This window comes from Bufo bufo, chromosome 2, assembly GCF_905171765.1.
Source record: "Bufo bufo chromosome 2, aBufBuf1.1, whole genome shotgun sequence".
NCBI classification, from domain to species: Eukaryota; Metazoa; Chordata; class Amphibia; order Anura; family Bufonidae; genus Bufo; species Bufo bufo.
Window position 1 is genome coordinate 274,271,211 of NC_053390.1, and position 17,854 is coordinate 274,289,064.

The following is a 17,854-nucleotide window of genomic DNA, read 5'->3' on the forward strand; positions in this document are numbered from 1 at the left end:
TGTAGCAGAGCTGTGTGTGTGTATGTGTGTGTGTGAAACTAATATATACAGATGTCAGAGCAGCAGAGTGATGTGTGTGTGAGGTGCATATAGCAGAGCTGTGTGTGAGGTGCATGTAGCAGAGCTGTGTGTGAGGTGCATGTAGCAGTGCTGTGTGTGTGAGGTGCATGTAGCAGAGCTGTGTGTGAGGTGCATGTAGCAGAGCTGTGTGTGTGAAACTAAGATACAGATGTCAGAGCAGCAGAGCTGTGTGTGTGTGAGGTGCATGTAGCAGAGCTGTGTGTGTGTGTGTGTGTGTGTGTGTGTGAAACTAATATACAGATGTCAGAGCAGCAGAGCTGTGTGTGTGTGAGGTGCATGTAGCAGGCTGTGTGTGTGTGAAACTAAGATACAGATGTCAGGGCAGCAGAGCTGTGTGTGTGAGGTGCATGTAGCAGAGCTGTGTGTGAGGTGCATGTAGCAGAGCTGTGTGTGTGTGAAACTAAGATACAGATGTCAGGGCAGCAGAGCTGTGTGTGTGTGAGGTGCATGTAGCAAGTGCTGTGTGTGTGTGAAACTAAGATACAGATGTCAGGACAGCAGAGCTGTGTGTGTGAGGTGCATGTAGCAGTGCTGTGTGTGGGTGAAACTAAGATACAGATGTCAGGGCAGCAGAGCTGTGTGTGTGAGGTGCATGTAGCAGAGCTGTGTGTGGGTGAAACTTAGATACAGATGTCAGGACAGTAGAGCTGTGTGTGTGTGAAACTAAGATACAGATGTCAGGGCAGCAGAGTGATGTGTGTGTGTAAGGTGCATGTGCGGATAAGGTGTATGTAGTGGAGCTGTCTGTGCGGATAAGGTGTATGTAGTGGAGCTGTCTGTGCGGATAAGGTGTATGTAGTGGAGCTGTCTGTGTGGATAAGGTGTATGTAGTGGTGCTGTCTGTGTGTATAAGGTGTATGTAGTGGTGGTGTATGTAGTGGAGCTGTCTGTGCGGATAAGGTGTATGTAGTGGTGCTGTCTGTGTGGATAAGGTGTATGTAGTGGTGCTGTCTGTGTGTATAAGGTGTATGTAGTGGTGGTGTATGTAGTGGAGCTGTCTGTGCGGATAAGGTGTATGTAGTGGAGCTGTGTGTGCGGATAAGGTGTATGTAGTGGAGCTGTCTGTGTGGATAAGGTGTATGTAGTGGAGCTGTCTGTGTGGATAAGGTGTATGTAGTGGAGCTGTCTGTGCGGATAAGGTGTATGTAGTGGAGCTGTCTGTGTGGATAAGGTGTATGTAGTGGAGCTGTCTGTGCGAATAAGGTGTATGTAGTGGAGCTGTCTGTGCGAATAAGGTGTATGTAGTGGAGCTGTCTGTGCGAATAAGGTGTATGTAGTGGAGCTGTCTGTGTGGATAAGGTGTATGTAGTGGAGCTGTCTGTGCGAATAAGGTGTATGTAGTGGAGCTGTCTGTGCGAATAAGGTGTATGTAGTGGAGCTGTCTGTGTGGATAAGGTGTATGTAGTGGAGCTGTCTGTGCGGATAAGGTGTATGTAGTGGAGCTGTGTGCGGATAAGGTGTATGTAGTGGAGCTGTCTGTGCGAATAAGGTGTATGTAGTGGAGCTGTCTGTGTGGATAAGGTGTATGTAGTGGGGCTGTCTGTGCGAATAAGGTGTATGTAGTGGAGCTGTCTGTGCGAATAAGGTGTATGTAGTGGAGCTGTCTGTGTGGATAAGGTGTATGTAGTGGAGCTGTCTGTGCCGATAAGGTGTATGTAGTGGAGCTGTGTGTGCGGATAAGGTGTATGTAGTGGAGCTGTCTGTGTGGATAAGGTGTATGTAGTGGAGCTGTCTGTGCGAATAAGGTGTATGTAGTGGAGCTGTCTGTGCGGATAAGGTGTATGTAGTGGAGCTGTGTGCGAATAAGGTGTATGTAGTGGAGCTGTCTGTGTGGATAAGGTGTATGTAGTGGAGCTGTCTGTGTGGATAAGGTGTATGTAGTGGAGCTGTCTGTGCCGATAAGGTGTATGTAGTGGAGCTGTGTGTGCGGATAAGGTGTATGTAGTGGAGCTGTCTGTGCCGATAAGGTGTATGTAGTGGAGCTGTGTGTGCGGATAAGGTGTATGTAGTGGAGCTGTGTGTGCGGATAAGGTGTATGTAGTGGAGCTGTGTGTGCGGATAAGGTGTATGTAGTGGAGCTGTGTGTGCGGATAAGGTGTATGTAGTGGAGCTGTCTGTGCGAATAAGGTGTATGTAGTGGAGCTGTCTGTGTGGATAAGGTGTATGTAGTGGAGCTGTCTGTGCGGATAAGGTGTATGTAGTGGAGCTGTGTGCGGATAAGGTGTATGTAGTGGAGCTGTCTGTGCGAATAAGGTGTATGTAGTGGTGCTGTCTGTGTGGATAAGGTGTATGTAGTGGAGCTGTCTGTGTGGATAAGGTGTATGTAGTGGAGCTGTCTGTGCGGATAAGGTGTATGTGCAGCACGCCAGACCTGCAGGGTATAGCGAAGCGAGGTCACGGTTATGGGCGATCGAGGGTTACTCACTGTATTGGAGGAGAACCCTGGGCAGGCATGCGGCAGTGAAGGAGAGGTAGACACAAGTTCCTCTGGGGCACACTCTGTATGTAGGGACCAGGCCTGATGGTGGATGAGGTGCCCTGGATGTTACAGGTATTTTGAGTGCCTGGGGGCAAGGTCCCTTTTGGAATCGTGACGGCAGTGCCTGTAACGGTGGCACACCGATTGATAGTAGTAATAAGTGAGGTACACAGGTGGTATAGTGAACCAAACGTTGCTTTACTTAAACAGTCCAACTTTGTACATCAAGATAGTAATACAGTCCTTTATATCAAGTGCTTCACAAGCAGGCTTATTTCACAAGATGGCAGGTATTAATCATGCAAGATACTCAGAGGGTAAATCCACAACACACTCAGAATCAGGTTGTACCTTCTCCTCAGAAATAGTGTACACTGTTCTTTAGAACTCCTGTCTGGTTTCTTATCCCAAGGCCCGGATGCCTAAATGCTGGCTTAAATCCTTGGTAAAATATATCTTCCTCTCGTATTAATCCTTGCTTTGCTTTATAGTTCCTCTGCCTATTAGTGTTACTTATCTTGGCTGGAAATATCCTTACTTGGCTTGAGGATGACTGCAGGTTTCTCCCAGGAGGTCCTGTCCTACAACTGGGGTATCTTCTGAGCTAACTAAGGCTCTCTTGATCTTCAGGCAGGCTAGGGTTCTTCACTAGCCTCCTGGTCATAGCTAGCAGCCAGGGCTATCAAGCTGCATGTCAGGAGGAGGCCCTCAGCATATCTCTGGCTGGTGCCTTCTCACTTCTGTCTCCACAGACTCCTGACTCTGAACTACCTCTCTCTGTCTGGGCCTGGACATTTATACTAGGGGCTCCCTATCTCCCTCTAGTGTCTAGGATGTCTAACTACACCCTAACTAGGCCTGCTAAGCATTTACACAGGGGAACATTGCATATAAAAGCACATTAGAAAATACATTAATTGCATAGTTAAACATTTCTGTCTCTTGTGAGTAGGAGTACACGCACCCCAATTGACCCTTGTGTAATGCCCACGCCTATCTAGTGGGACACTACATACCACCACGCTAAAACGTTGCCCGTCCTCGGCGCAACATGGAGGGGCCCTGCCCAGCTGGATACTGCACCTGAAAAAGAGAAAATAATGCAAAGCAGGAAAATTTCATCTATATTTGCAAAAATACATTATATGCATAAATCAGGCAGTTCCGCTGGCTAAGGAGCAAGTAACGGTGAAAAGGGGCGTCGTTCTCTTCTCTCAGGATAGTGTAAGGGAACGGGGGCGCTGACCTGGTGCAGCATATCAGTAATACCAGGATAGTCCATAAGTGTAAATTGTCCATAATATAACAGTAGAAAAATGTAGAACAATTAAAAGTTCTTGGAGGCTCAAGGAACAAATATGAGTCCGTACCCAGGTTCCTTTCTTATTTAGAGCAAGTGTTACCAACAAGCCAGCAGAGGTAGAGGATCACAGAGGCTCAGGTACTTTTGAGTCCGTCTCTGGGCACATTTCTTTAAAATAGCAAAATCTCAGAGGCTCAGGTACTTTTGAGTCTATCTCCGGGCACGTTTCCTTGAAATTTAATGTTGCACAATAAAAAGACAGCACATAAAAAATAGCCCACATTATTCCATTGGCATATATATATATATATATATATATAAAAATAAGTGCTGCAATACCCTTAATCAACCTGAAAAGGGGGTTAAAGGGTTAAAGGTGCAACATAACAAATAGGCACAACTTGGTGAGATATTGTAGAAGCAGGCAGGAGGTCCTGTAAACAAACATGGCTTTGATGCAATTTTTTATTTCAGTGGACGACCATACCACTGAGCCGTGGGTAACTGGCAGCAGCAACAAAGGACCAAAACAAAGGACTCCTGTCCTGGAAGGGTTAAATCCTCTTTGAGTAGGTCCCTTGGCAAAGAAAGGAAATCAAATCAATGGCCTAGCAGGCCAATTCACAGGGGCATGTCAGATTCGCTGGACATCACAGTGGTGCTCCCTGGCTCTGCTTGCAGATGGGGCCTGTAGTAAGCATCAACAGGCGGATGTGCCCACAATACGGTATTGGGGGGCAACTACAGCATGAAAGGACCCCTAATAGGTATTGGCCCCATAGGCCTAGGGGTAATAACAGTTGGGGACCGCATCGGTCCAGGCATAACAATTGTAGGCTGTGCTGGCCTAGGTACCGCTGCTGCAAGCGGTTCAGCGGATTCCTGGACAACTGGCTCTACACGTCGGTGCACAGTATAAGAGGGCCTCCTTGGGGGCCTCAATGCAGCTGCAGGTACAGAGGATGGCTGAACGGCAGGGACAGGTACCCTTACCTCTGACCCAGCGATGTCCGAGTACTGAAGGCAGACCTCTTCCTTCTTAGGTGGCGTCTGAATTCTGGCGGTGGCAAGCCGGCGCAGTCCTCGCAGCTGTTCCTCCAGGCGGACAATCTGGTCATCTAGGCTCTCGGACTCGGGATCGCTGTCTTCCGGAGCTTCCGCTGGTACAGGTAGGAGAGTCGCATCCTGCGCAGCCGCTGCAGGTTCAGGTGACGCGTCCGGTCTTTTACCCTTTCGGATATTGTCCAGGGTCATGTGGAATCTTTCCAGGTTCTCTAACTCCTTTATAGTCTTCTCCCGGCGAGGTAGCTCAGGGGACGGATAGGGGCTCACCCATTTCTCTACTACCGTTGGCTGCCAGAATACATTCGGGCCAATGAAAGAGCCCCGCTCTTGAAACGCATGATGGGCCGGTTCTGGAGAGCGCGCTGTTTCGCGCTCGCAGCCAGTATAGTCCTCATCTGCTTCCCAGTCCTCCGGTTCTTTCTTGGGACGGGTCACGGCAGTGGCATATGGGCCTCGCAGGCCCTTGGCAGGGGTGAACTCCACCTCTTCTCCCTCGCGGAGGTTGTGCATATATTCGGAGAGGTAACTCCGCTTGACGGACCTCCGATTTACATATAAGTCTCTGCCGGTGGTATAGTCCTGTATAAAACCGTAGCCACGGTTCTTGTCAAAGGCCACAACCAACCCCTTTCTCCTTTCCAGGCGGGGTTGGGTGTCAGTGTGGCACTCATGAACGGTCTTTGCCAGTTCCTCATAGTATATCTTCGTCTTGGTCGTCCTCTTTATGGCGGCCTCCCGTATCTCTGCCATTAATGCTGACCACTTGAATGAGGGCTGGAAAAAGTCTCTCCAGGAGCCATAGTAATTCTCCGGTTGCGTCCTCTGTGGCGGGCGGGCTTCTCCGGTCCCGGAGAGTAGGCCGGTGGAGCGTCCTCTGGCTCTACACCAATAACATCCATCTTTAACAGATCAGGCGCGGACATCCCAACAGAGCAGTCTTCACTCTTCAACATGCTCGATCCTTCCCTGGAGAGCGACAGGGTGGCGCCAATAATTTCAGACAGATCCTCCCATTGCACTGGGAGGCCGCCCCCCAGGTACTCCAGTATGGGGGAGGCGGAGTCCATTTCTGCAGACATGCAAATGTCCAGACAGAGCGGTGGCGCCAACAGATAGCCTTTCCCGCTCTTTTCAGCAAAAGGCGCCAACTTTTACCGCCAATTTAGTATGAAGATGACGCAGCAGTAAATTCAAGCAAGCTAAGCGGCCATCTTTAGCAAAACGCTGTCTATTCACGGACAGCAAGCGGTGGCTCAAATAAGCAGTAAACAGTCCAGAAAATATTATCTTCACACCGCTAATTATGACAGTTCTTTGGCCCAGCAATTTTTAATAAAGCAATAGGGCTTGATCACTTTTAAGGCAATTTTCAGCACACAGTTCTTTATCCGCAATGGCGCAGGAATATTCGTTGTCCTGTTCGTGACGCCAATTTATGCAGCACGCCAGACCTGCAGGGTATAGCGAAGTGAGGTCACGGTTATGGGCGATCGAGGGTTACTCACTGTATTGGAGGAGAACCCTGGGCAGGCATGCGGCAGTGAAGGAGAGGTAGACACAGTTCCTCTGGGGCACACTCGGTATGTAGGGACCAGGCCTGATGGTGGATGAGGTGCCCTGGATGTTACAGGTATTTTGAGTGCCTGGGGGCAAGGTCCCTTTTGGATTCGTGACACCAGTGCCTGTAACGGTGGCACACCGATTTATAGTTGGAATAAGTGAGGTACACAGGTGGTATAGTGAACCAAACGTTGCTTTACTTAAACAGTCCAACTTTGTACATCAAGATAGTAATACAGTCCTTTAGATCACAAGCTTCACAAGCAGGCTTATTTCACAAGATGGCAGGTATTGATCATGCAAGATACTCAGAGGGTAAATCCACAACACACTCAGAATCAGGTTGTACCTTTCCTCGGAAATAGCGTACACTGTTCTTTAGAACTCCTGTCTGGTTTCTTATCCCAAGTCCCGGATGCCTAAATGGTGGCTTAAATCCTCGGTAAATATATATCTTCCTCCCGTATTAATCCTTGCTTTGCTTTATAGTTCCTCTGCCTATTGGTTTGCTTATCTTGGCTGGAAATATCCTTACTTGGCTTGAGGATGACTGCAGGTTTCTCCCAGGAGGTTCTGTCCTGCTACTGGGGTGATTTCTGAGCTAACTAAGGCTCTCTTGATCTTCAGGCAGGCTAGGGTTCTTCACTAGCCTCCTGGTCATAGCTAGCAGCCAGGGCTATCAAGCTGCATGTCAGGAGGAGGCCCTCAGCATATCTCTGACTGGTGCCTTCTCACTTCTGTTTCCACAGACTCCTGACTCTGAACTACCTCTCCCTGTCTGGGCCTGGACATTTATACTAGGGGCTCCCTATCTCCTGGGATGTCTAACTACACCCAACTAGGCCTGCTAAGCATTTACACAGGGGAACATTGCATATAAAAGCACATTAGAAAATACATTAATTGCATAGTTAAACATAACATTTCTGTTCCTTGTGAGTAGGAGTACACGCACACCAATTGACCCTTGTGTAGTGCCCACGCCTATCTAGTGGGACACTACATATGTAGTGGAGCTGTGTGTGTGGATAAGGTGTATGTAGTGGAGCTGGTGTGCCGGAGGTTAGCCATCACTGGCCTAGGACAGTGGTGGCGAACCTATGGCACGGGTGCCAGAGGCGGCACTCAGAGCCCTCTGTGTGGGCACCCGCACCCTGGAAAAAGTCTATGGTGTACCAATATGCCTTAGACGTTTCCAGCCATCCATCAGTGCAGGGCGCACTATGAATGGAACAGGCAAAGCACTGAATTTAGGCAGGCTATTATAGCTAAATGATAAAGTACATGGAAGATATACTGTATTGGTATTCAGGTTAAATTGCCATGTTAACACTTTGCGATAAATCAGTGGGTTTTGGGTTGCAGTTTGGGCACCCGGTCTGTAAAAGGTTCATTATCACTGGCCTAGGATATGCCCCCATTGTCTGATAGGTGGGGGTCCCACCGCTGGGACCCGCACCTATATCGAGAACAGAGCCCCGAAAGTGAAGGAGAGCGCACTGCGCATTCGCAGAAGGTAGTGGGATGGGCTCTTCGCTGAATCTTACAAGGGGAGAGAGGGCGGCATTGACGCAATTAGAACAGAATAAGATCTTGACTAATAAACCGGCTGACGAGGGAGGGGCGGGGGTGGTGATGGACACGATTGGCATAGACAGTTGAGTGACCGGGAGATATACATAGAATTGCAGAATGATCCCCTGTGGGACATTGTGCGTATCCTGGAGGGCATCCTCAGTGAGGTCCTTGTGGAGGACATCCTCCGTGAGGCCCTTGTGGAGGACATCCTTAGTGAGGCCCTTGTGGAGGACATCCTCAGTGAGGCCCTTGTGGAGGACATCCTCAGTGAGGCCCTTGTGGAGGACATCCTCAGTGAGGCCCTTGTGGAGGGCATCCTTGAGTTTCTCAGGATTAAACACCCGGTCACTCCCCTGTTCTATGTACTTCCCAAGATTCATAAGAGCCTTGTCGATCCCAATATGTTCATGGCGGAGGTGGAGGACAAGTTCATATATGGGTCGAGCCCGCTGTTGGTGGCGCTACATCGACGACCTTTTTGTGATCTGGGGTGGTACCCTGGAGGAATTGCAGATGTTGCATCAATATCTGAACATGATGGTACCTGGTCTGGAGTTTACTATGACGGTCTCTCCGGCTGAAGTACAATTTCTAGATGTAAGGGTATACATTAAGGATGGGGTGATCGCTACTGATATCTGCCATAAACCAACCAAAGGTGAGTGTATATAGGTGAGACCACAATGGAGGCCCGCCAACGCATTAACTCCCATCAGAGTAACATTAGACGGGCACTAGTGGATAAACCTGTAGCTAAGCATTTCCTTGAACGTGGACACTCGGTCAATCAGCTGCGGTTCCGGATTATCGGCTCGGTCGGTAAAATGAGACGAGGGGGTGACAGGGACCGCATTTTGCGCAAGAAGGAACTGAAGTGGATTTTTGAATTTTAGGCACTCCAACCATTTGGGATGAATATTGAATTTAATGTGGGGAACATATAGGTGGTCCATGAGACAGAATGCTGAATTATGTACTCAGTCTAGTGATTTTTAATACGTCCGTGTTTTTACTGTAGAGTTATACTGAACACTGAACACGACTCCATGACGCAGAAGGCAGCGGTGGAGGAATTTGCCCCCCTCCATTGCGGGGGATTGATGTATGATCGCTGTGCTCTAAGTATTCTGTGGGGATGTTTGACGTCAGCAGCTCGGGGCAGGCGGTCAGCTAAGCGTCCCTAGCAACAGAGCGCGTTCTGAGGGAGGAGTTGGAGGCGGCTCGGCGGCACTGTTGGTCGCAAGGACGGGCTGGTCTGCGATCATGTGACCAGAGCCGGGCACGTGAGTGCAAGACTCCGCCTCCCTGGACATGCGCTCTCGAAGCAGGGGGGCGCGATACAAGCATGCTTCATGGAGGTATGTGTTCCCTAGCGACTCACCCTATACACGGGAGGATGGCTGTATGTATATGAGGTGATTATGTATTCACACACCTGGATATATGGTGGATAAGGTATTCATTATTGAAGTATGTGATTGGCCACGTCCGTTTGTGGAGGTGTGGCTTATACTTTTTAAGCAGGGGTAATTGGGGATCACACTATGCTTGACAAAGGCTATCTCATAGCCGAAACGTAGCAATTTTCCTGTAACCACGTTTTTACATGTAAGCAGTTCCCAATAAAGGGATTTTTTTCCCCCGGATATGCTGCCTCCGCTATTGCTCATTGGACTGTGCGGATAAGGTGTATGTAGTGGGGCTGTGTGTGCGGATAAGGTGTATGTAGTGGTGCTGTCTGTGCGGATAAGGTGTATGTAGTGGAGCTGTGTGTGCGGATAAGGTGTATGTAGTGGAGCTGTGTGCGGATAAGGTGTATGTAGTGGTGCTGTCTGTGCGGATAAGGTGTATGTAGTGGAGCTGTGTGTGCGGATAAGGTGTATGTAGTGGAGCTGTGTGTGCGGATAAGGTGTATGTAGTGGAGCTGTCTGTGCGGAAAAGGTGTATGTAGTGGAGCTGTGTGTGCGGATAAGGTGTATGTAGTGGAGCTGTGTGTGTGGATAAGGTGTATGTAGTGGTGCTGTCTGTGCGGATAAGGTGTATGTAGTGGAGCTGTGTGTGCGGATAAGGTGTATGTGGTGGGGCTGTGTGTGCGGATAAGGTGTATGTAGTGGAGCTGTCTGTGTGGAAAAGGTGTATGTAGTGGAGCTGTCTGTGTGGATAAGGTGTATGTAGTGGTGCTGTCTGTGCGGATAAGGTGTATGTAGTGGAGCTGTGTGTGCGGATAAGGTGTATGTAGTGGTGCTGTGTGTGCGGATAAGGTGTATGTAGTGGAGCTGTGTGTGCGGATAAGGTGTATGTAGTGGAGCTGTGTGCGGATAAGGTGTATGTAGTGGAGCTGTGTGTGCGGATAAGGTGTATGTAGTGGAGCTGTGTGTGCGGATAAGGTGTATGTAGTGGAGCTGTGTGTGCGGATAAGGTGTATGTAGTGGAGCTGTGTGTGCGGATAAGGTGTATGTAGTGGAGCTGTCTGTGCGGATAAGGTGTATGTAGTGGAGCTGTCTGTGCCGATAAGGTGTATGTAGTGGAGCTGTGTGTGCCGATAAGGTGTATGTAGTGGAGCTGTCTGTGCGGATAAGGTGTATGTAGTGGAGCTGTCTGTGCAGATAAGGTGTATGTAGTGGAGCTGTCTGTGCAGATAAGGTGTATGTAGTGGAGCTGTCTGTGCGGATAAGGTGTATGCAGTGGAGCTGAATTTACATTGCTATGTCCTTAGACATTCACTGAGGAGGGCAGGGGGAGTTACCCCCTTTATGAATATACTGGACTCTTAGCCATGAGTCCAGTATATTTTCTAAACCAGTGGCGACTCTAGGAACAATATATGGGGGGGGGGGGCACATAAGATACCACAGTGAAAAATGGGGGGCACTAATGATTTTCACCACGTAATCATACTACTGAAATAAAGGAAATAAGTATATAGAAATAGGATTACAAAATAGGAGAGTATTGCGGTATGCAGGGGTACCTTTTATTATACTAACCTAATACTTAGGACAAGCTTTCAAGAGTTTTCCTTTCTTTCTCCTTATTGCTTCAGACCTGAGAAAGAGAGAAACACTCTCCAAAACTTTTCTTTATAGTGTAAAGCAGTTTCAGCAAACACCAGGGCTGTGTAAATAATCCCATAGGTTAAGCATGTCCCTAAAGAAGACCAATGAACAGACGCTCACAGGCTTCTTCACAAAAGGGTGAAGAGTTTGGAGAAGGGAACAATCTAGGACAACAAAACCGAATAGGAAACTGAGCTGAATTGAAGAATTTTTTTCAAATCAGCTATGTTGTCCTATATTGTTCACTTCTCCAAACTCTTCACCCTTTTGTGAAATAACCCTGTGGGTGTTGCTGGTGTGAGCAACTAATACTACTCATTCTCCTTGTAACGCAGAGTGCGGCGGTCAATGGTGCGTGTAACGCAGGGGGCGCTGGTCAATGGTGCGTGTAACGCAGGGGGCGCTGGTCAGGGGTCCATGTAACGCAGGGTGCGCTGGTCAGGGGTGCGTGTAACGCAGGGGGCGCTGGTCAATGGTGCGTGTAACGCAGGGGGCGCTGGTCAGGGGTCCATGTAACGCAGGATGCGCTGATCAGGGGTGCGTGTAACGCAGGGGGCGCTGGTCAAGGGTGCGTGTAACGCAGGGTGCGCTGGTCAGGGGTGCATGCAACGCAGGGGGCGCTGGTCAAGGGTGCGTGTAACGCAGGGTGCGGCGGTCAAGGGTGCGTGTAACGCAGGGGCCACTGGTCAGTGGTGCATGTAACGCAGGGGGCGCTGGTCAAGGGTGCGTGTAACGCAGGGGCCACTGGTCAGTGGTGCATGTAACGCAGGGGGCGCTGGTCAGGGGTGCATGTAACGCAGGGGGCGCTGGTCAGGGCTGCATGTAACGCAGGGGGCGCTGGTCAGGGCTGCATGTAACGCAGGGGGGCCCTGGTCAGGGGTGCATCGCAGATAGTAAAGGTACTTACAGTTCTGATATGCTCTGTCCTCGTGCCTTTCTCCTCTAGGCGTGGTGGCAGGGGGAGGGGCACGCAACGATGTTTACTGATGTTAAATCCCCAAGCCGCATTCTGTTCTGCCACTGCAGGCCCTGCTAGGCTGAAATACATAGGCAGCCAATGGCAGTGCTGCCCTCTCCCTCCCAGCCAATAGCAGCTGAGGTGGGCGGGGGAAGATTCACTTGGCTGCCAACTGCCAAGGAGCCCGTAGTGAAGCGTGTGGGCAGCATGGGCAGTACTTTCAGTTTGGCAAAACTAACAGATCCAGGGTCATCTTTAATATTGATTGGACCCTGGGCAAGAATTTACTTGGGCCCCCTGGATCCCGCCTTCCCACACCCTAGCATGCAATCACCACCCTTCACCACAACACACACACACACAAAAAAAATAAAATAAATCCACAGACCTCATAGAGTAGTAAACTTTAATAATGATGAGTGACCACTAGAGGTGTTCCTTGGCAGTAATGTAAATACTCCCTTTTTTTCTGAAAAGGCAGTGTTTATATTAAAAAGCTTACAGAGACATGCTATAGACACCAGAACTACTATGTTTAGCTGTTGTGGTTCTGGTGACCATAGTGTCCCTTAATATAGAGGGGGGGGGGAAGAATCAGCACAAAAGTATCAAATAATATGGCTGTATCATTATAAAAAAAATTAAAAAAGCACAACTTCTGACACAAATACATAGTATTTTGCAGATTACTTTTTTTTTTTTACTACTAACCCCTCCATCCACCCCTACATACAGGGTAATACAGCGCTCCATACCTCTTACATCCCGTGACGTCTCTTTGATGTAGATGTTCTCTTTCCTCATCTTCTCCTTTCAGACCTTCAGACCAGACCACCATTTTTCAGCCATTTCTCGTCTCTGCAGTTTGACAAAAAAAATCTTAGTTCACTACTTTTCCATCATCCTCCCATCTTGTGGAGAAATCATCCTACCACCCCCAATACTGTGCCGCTGTGCTTCCCAATACTATACTGCAGAAACAGATAATCTCCCTGATAATAGTAATAGTAGTACCATGCAGATAGTTCCCTTCAATAATTAATGGCACACAGTGCCCTAAAATAACTGCGCCCAGCAAATAGTGCCCCTGACACTAATAGTGTAAACATAACGTCCCCCAAATAATCGTGCTCACAAAAGTCCCACCAATAGTAATAATTCTCTGCTAGAGCCCACATGGTAGTAATAGTGCTCCTACAGTTCCCCCAACAGGTCCCCACTGTGCCCCAGAAGTAATAATGCTCCCATAGTGCCCATACTAGTAATCATGTTCCCCATAGACCCCCAGTAGTAATAAAGCCTATCATGCCCCCCGGTAGTAATAATTCTCCTTATAATGTGCCAGTGCAAAAAATACCCCCTTTTAATGCCCCAGTTGAGCAAATGTCCCCATAGTGCCCCCATAATGTGCCAGTATAAAATACTACTATATAGTGCCCCCAGTAAATACCCCCATAGTGTTCCTCTCCCCCTTCTTCCTAGTGCCCCCCATAATGTACCAGTATAAAATGCCCCATATATAGTGCCCCTGTAGATGCCCTCAGTGTCCCCCATAATTTGCAAGTATAAAATACCCCTTCTTACTGCCCCCCATAAATGAGCCCATAGTACCCACCATAATGTGCCCCAGTATAAAATGCCCCTATACAGAGCCCCCCATATAAAATACCCCTTTGTGGCCTCAGTAGAAGCCCCCATAGTGTTCCTCTCCCCCTTCCCCCATATAAAATACCCCTTCTTTGTGGCCTCAGTAGATGCCCCTAATAATGTGCCAGTAATAAGTGCCCCCATAGTGCCACCCAATAATGTGCCAGTAAAAAGTGCCACCAATAATGTGCCAGTAAGAAGTGCCCCCCAATAATGTGCCAGTAAAATGTGCCCCCTGTAAGGGATCGCCTCTTATTCAGGGGTCATTCTCACAATGATCTTCATCGACCACAGGGTTAGGGGCCAAACATTGCTTTTATTTGGCACCTCACCAAAACAAACAATACAAATAAAACACCTGCCCAGCTGGGCTCTAACTAAGGGTCCATTCACACGTCCGTTTTTTCTTTCCTGATCTGTTCCGTTTTTTCAGGAACAGATCTGGACCAGATCTGGACCCATTCATTTTCAATGGGTCCTGGAAAAAATCAGACATTGAGCTGTCCGTTTTTTTCCAGGACCCATTGAAAATGAATGGGTCCAGATCTGGTCCAGATCTGTTCCTGAAAAAACGGAACAGATCAGGAAAGAAAAAACGGACGTGTGAATAGACCCTAAACATGAGGACTCCCGACCTCACTGAAGAACATGCGGCTTTTCCCAGCCTAACAATCCAGCACTTCCAGGCTGTAACAAAGTCCAGTACCTTTTGGGGAATTGTGGCCCAGAAGTCCACCTGGCGACCGTCAATTCCAAGACCTCGCGGAGTCCCCCAAAGTTCAGGCTAACACCTAGCCCCGTGGCCCCTCAGCCAGCTCGGCTGAGCCCACTTGTACAGAGTCTTCCCAGGCCTCTGCTGCACACAGACTCTTCCTCCTCCTAACAGTCTGGACTGGGCTCTTATCCCAGACTGGTTGTTCCACCTGGTGCGGCCTCTGACCTGCTGAAATGGAAACTTGTTGAGGGAAGTGTTGGATTTAAATATATATGTATATATGCCCTTACATATATATGCATATATATTGGCCCTTTTGCATGGGCCAGTCCAGGTGGTAGGTGTATACATAGAGATGTATGTATGCCCCATTGTCAGCATACATCTCTATGTATATAATATATGTGTAGGTGGGCTTATTACTGCCCATTCAGACCCCCTGTTTTATATATACAGTCAGGTACATAAATATTGGGACATGGACACAATTCTAACATTTTTGGCTCTATACACCACCACAATGGATTTGAAATTAAACGAACTAGATGTCCTTTAACTGCAGACTGTCAGCTTTAATTTGAGGGTATTTACATCCAAATCAGGTGAACGGTTTGCATATGTGCCTCCCACTTGTTAAGGGACCAAAAGTAATGGGACAATTTGTTTCTAAGCTGTTCCATGGCCAAGTGTGCGTTATTTCCTCATTATCCCAACTACAATGAGCAGATAAAAGGTCCAGAGTTCATTTCAAGTGTGCTATTTGCATTTGGAATCTGTTGCTGTCAACTCTCAAGATGAGATCCAAAGAGCTGTCACTATCAGTGAAGCAAGCCATCATTAGGCTGAAAAAAACAACAAACCCATCAGAGAGATAGTAAAAACATTAGGCGTGGCCAAAACAACTGTTTGGAACATTCTTAAAAAAAAGGAACGCATCGGTGAGCTCAGCAACACCAAAAGACCCGGAAGACCGCGGAAAACAACTGTGGTGGATGACCGAAGAATTCTTTCCCTGGTGAAGAAAACACCCTTCACAACAGTTGGCGAGATCAAGAACACTCTCCAGGAGGTAGGTGTATGTGTGTCAAAGTCAACAATAAAGAGAAGACTTCACCAGAGTGAATACAGAGGGTTCACCACAAGATGTAAACCATTGGTGAGCCTCAAACAGGAAGGCCAGATTAGAGTTTGCCAAACAACATCTAAAAAAGCCTTCACAGTTCTGGAACAACATCTTATGGACAGATGAGACCAAGATCAACTTGTACCAGAGTGATGGGAAGAGAAGAGTATGGAGAAGGAAAGGAACTGCTCATGATCCTAAGCATACCACCTCATCAGTGAAGCATGGTGGTGGTAGTGTCATGGCGTGGGCATGTATGGCTGCCAATGGAACTGGTTCTTTTGTATTTATTGATGATGTGATTGCTGACAAAAGCAGCAGGATGAATTCTGAAGTGTTTCTGGCAATACAGTCCTGATCAAAAGTTTAAGACCACTTGAAAAATGGCAAAAAATCATATTTTACATTGTTGGATCTTAACCACCTCAGCCCCCAGTGCTTAAACACCCTGAAAGACCAGGCCACTTTTTACACTTCTGACCTACACTACTTTCACCGTTTATTGCTCGGTCATGCAACGATTTTTTTGCAAAAAAATGAAATTTTTCACTTTCAGTTGTAAAATTTTGCAAAAAAAACGAGATCCATATATAAATTTTGCTCTAAATTTATTGTTCTACATGTCTTTGATAAAAAAAAAATGGTTTGGGTAAAAAAATAAAATGGTTTGGGTAAAAGTTATAGCGTTTACAAACTATGGTACAAAAATGTGAATTTCCGCTTTTTGAAGCAGCTCTGACTTTCTGAGCACCTGTCATGTTTCCTGAGGTTCTACAATGCCCAGACAGTACAAACACCCCACAAATGACCCCATTTCGGAAAGTACACACCCTAAGGTATTCGCTGATGGGCATAGTGAGTTCATAGAACTTTTTATTTTTTGTCACAAGTTAGCGGAAAATGATGATTTTTTTTTTTTTCTTACAAAGTCTCATATTCCACTAACTTGTGACAAAAAATAAAAAATTCTATGAACTCACTATGCCCATCACGAAATACCTTGGGGTCTCTTCTTTCCAAAATGGGGTCACTTGTGGGGTAGTTATACTGCCCTGGCATTCTAGGGGCCCAAATGTGTGGTAAGGAGTTTGAAATCAAATTCTGTAAAAAATGACCTGTGAAATCCGAAAGGTGCTCTTTGGAATATGGGCCCCTTTGCCCACCTAGGCTGCAAAAAAGTGTCACACATCTGGTATCTCTGTATTCAGGAGAAGTTGAGGAATGTGTTTTGGGGTGTCATTTTACATATACCCATGCTGGGTGAGATAAATATCTTGGTCAAATGCCAACTTTGTATAAAAAAATGGGAAAAGTTGTCTTTTGCCAAGATATTTCTCTCACCCAGCATGGGTATATGTAAAATGACACCCCAAAACACATTCCCCAACTTCTCCTGAGTACGGAGATACCAGATGTGTGACACTTTTTTGCAGCCTAGGTGGGCAAAGGGGCCCATATTCCAAAGAGCACCTTTCGGATTTCACAGGTCATTTTTTACAGAATTTGATTTCAAACTCCTTACCACACATTTGGGCCCCTAGAATGCCAGGGCAGTATAACTACCCCACAAGTGACCCCATTTTGGAAAGAAGACACCCCAAGGTATTCCGTGAGGGGCATGGCAAGTTCCTAGAATTTTTTATTTTTTGTCACAAGTTAGTGGAAAATGATGATTTTTTTTTTTTTTTTTTCATACAAAGTCTCATATTCCACTAACTTGTGACAAAAAATAAAAACTTCCATGAACTCACTATGCCCATCAGCGAATACCTTGGGGTCTCTTCTTTCCAAAATGGGGTCACTTGTGGGGTAGTTATACTGCCCTGGCATTCTAGGGGCCCAAATGTGTGGTAAGGAGTTTGAAATCAAATTCTGTAAAAAATGACCTGTGAAATCCGAAAGGTGCTCTTTGGAATATGGGCCCCTTTGCCCACCTAGGCTGCAAAAAAGTGTCACACATCTGGTATCTCTGTATTCAGGAGAAGTTGAGGAATGTGTTTTGGGTGTCTTTTTACATATACCCATGCTGGGTGAGATAAATATCTTGGTCAAATGCCAACTTTGTATAAAAAAAAATGGGAAAAGTTGTCTTTTGCCAAGATATTTCTCTCACCCAGCATGGGTATATGTAAAAAGACACCCCAAAACACATTCCCCAACTTCTCCTGAGTACGGAGATACCAGATGTGTGACACTTTTTTGCAGCCTAGGTGGGCAAAGGGGCCCATATTCCAAAGAGCACCTTTCGGATTTCACAGGTCATTTTTTACAGAATTTGATTTCAAACTC

The 17,854-nt window shown here is 47.3% G+C and overlaps 2 long non-coding RNA genes across 3 annotated transcripts; both read left to right on the forward strand.

The window, feature by feature from the left end:
• The first annotated feature begins 61 nt into the window (after nt 1–61).
• LOC120988831 lies at nt 62–735 on the forward strand. Of its 2 annotated transcripts, XR_005776187.1 has the most exons (4): nt 62–74; nt 179–248; nt 440–511; nt 585–735. It is a non-coding gene; the product is annotated as an uncharacterized LOC120988831 (long non-coding RNA). The 2 variants fall into 2 exon arrangements; XR_005776186.1 differs by having other exon boundaries at nt 440–735.
• Nucleotides 736–895: 160 nt separating this feature from the next.
• On the forward strand, nt 896–1,180 carry LOC120988833. Its single transcript, XR_005776189.1, has 3 exons — nt 896–919; nt 965–1,030; nt 1,076–1,180. It is a non-coding gene; the product is annotated as an uncharacterized LOC120988833 (long non-coding RNA).
• The last annotated feature ends 16,674 nt before the right edge of the window (nt 1,181–17,854 follow it).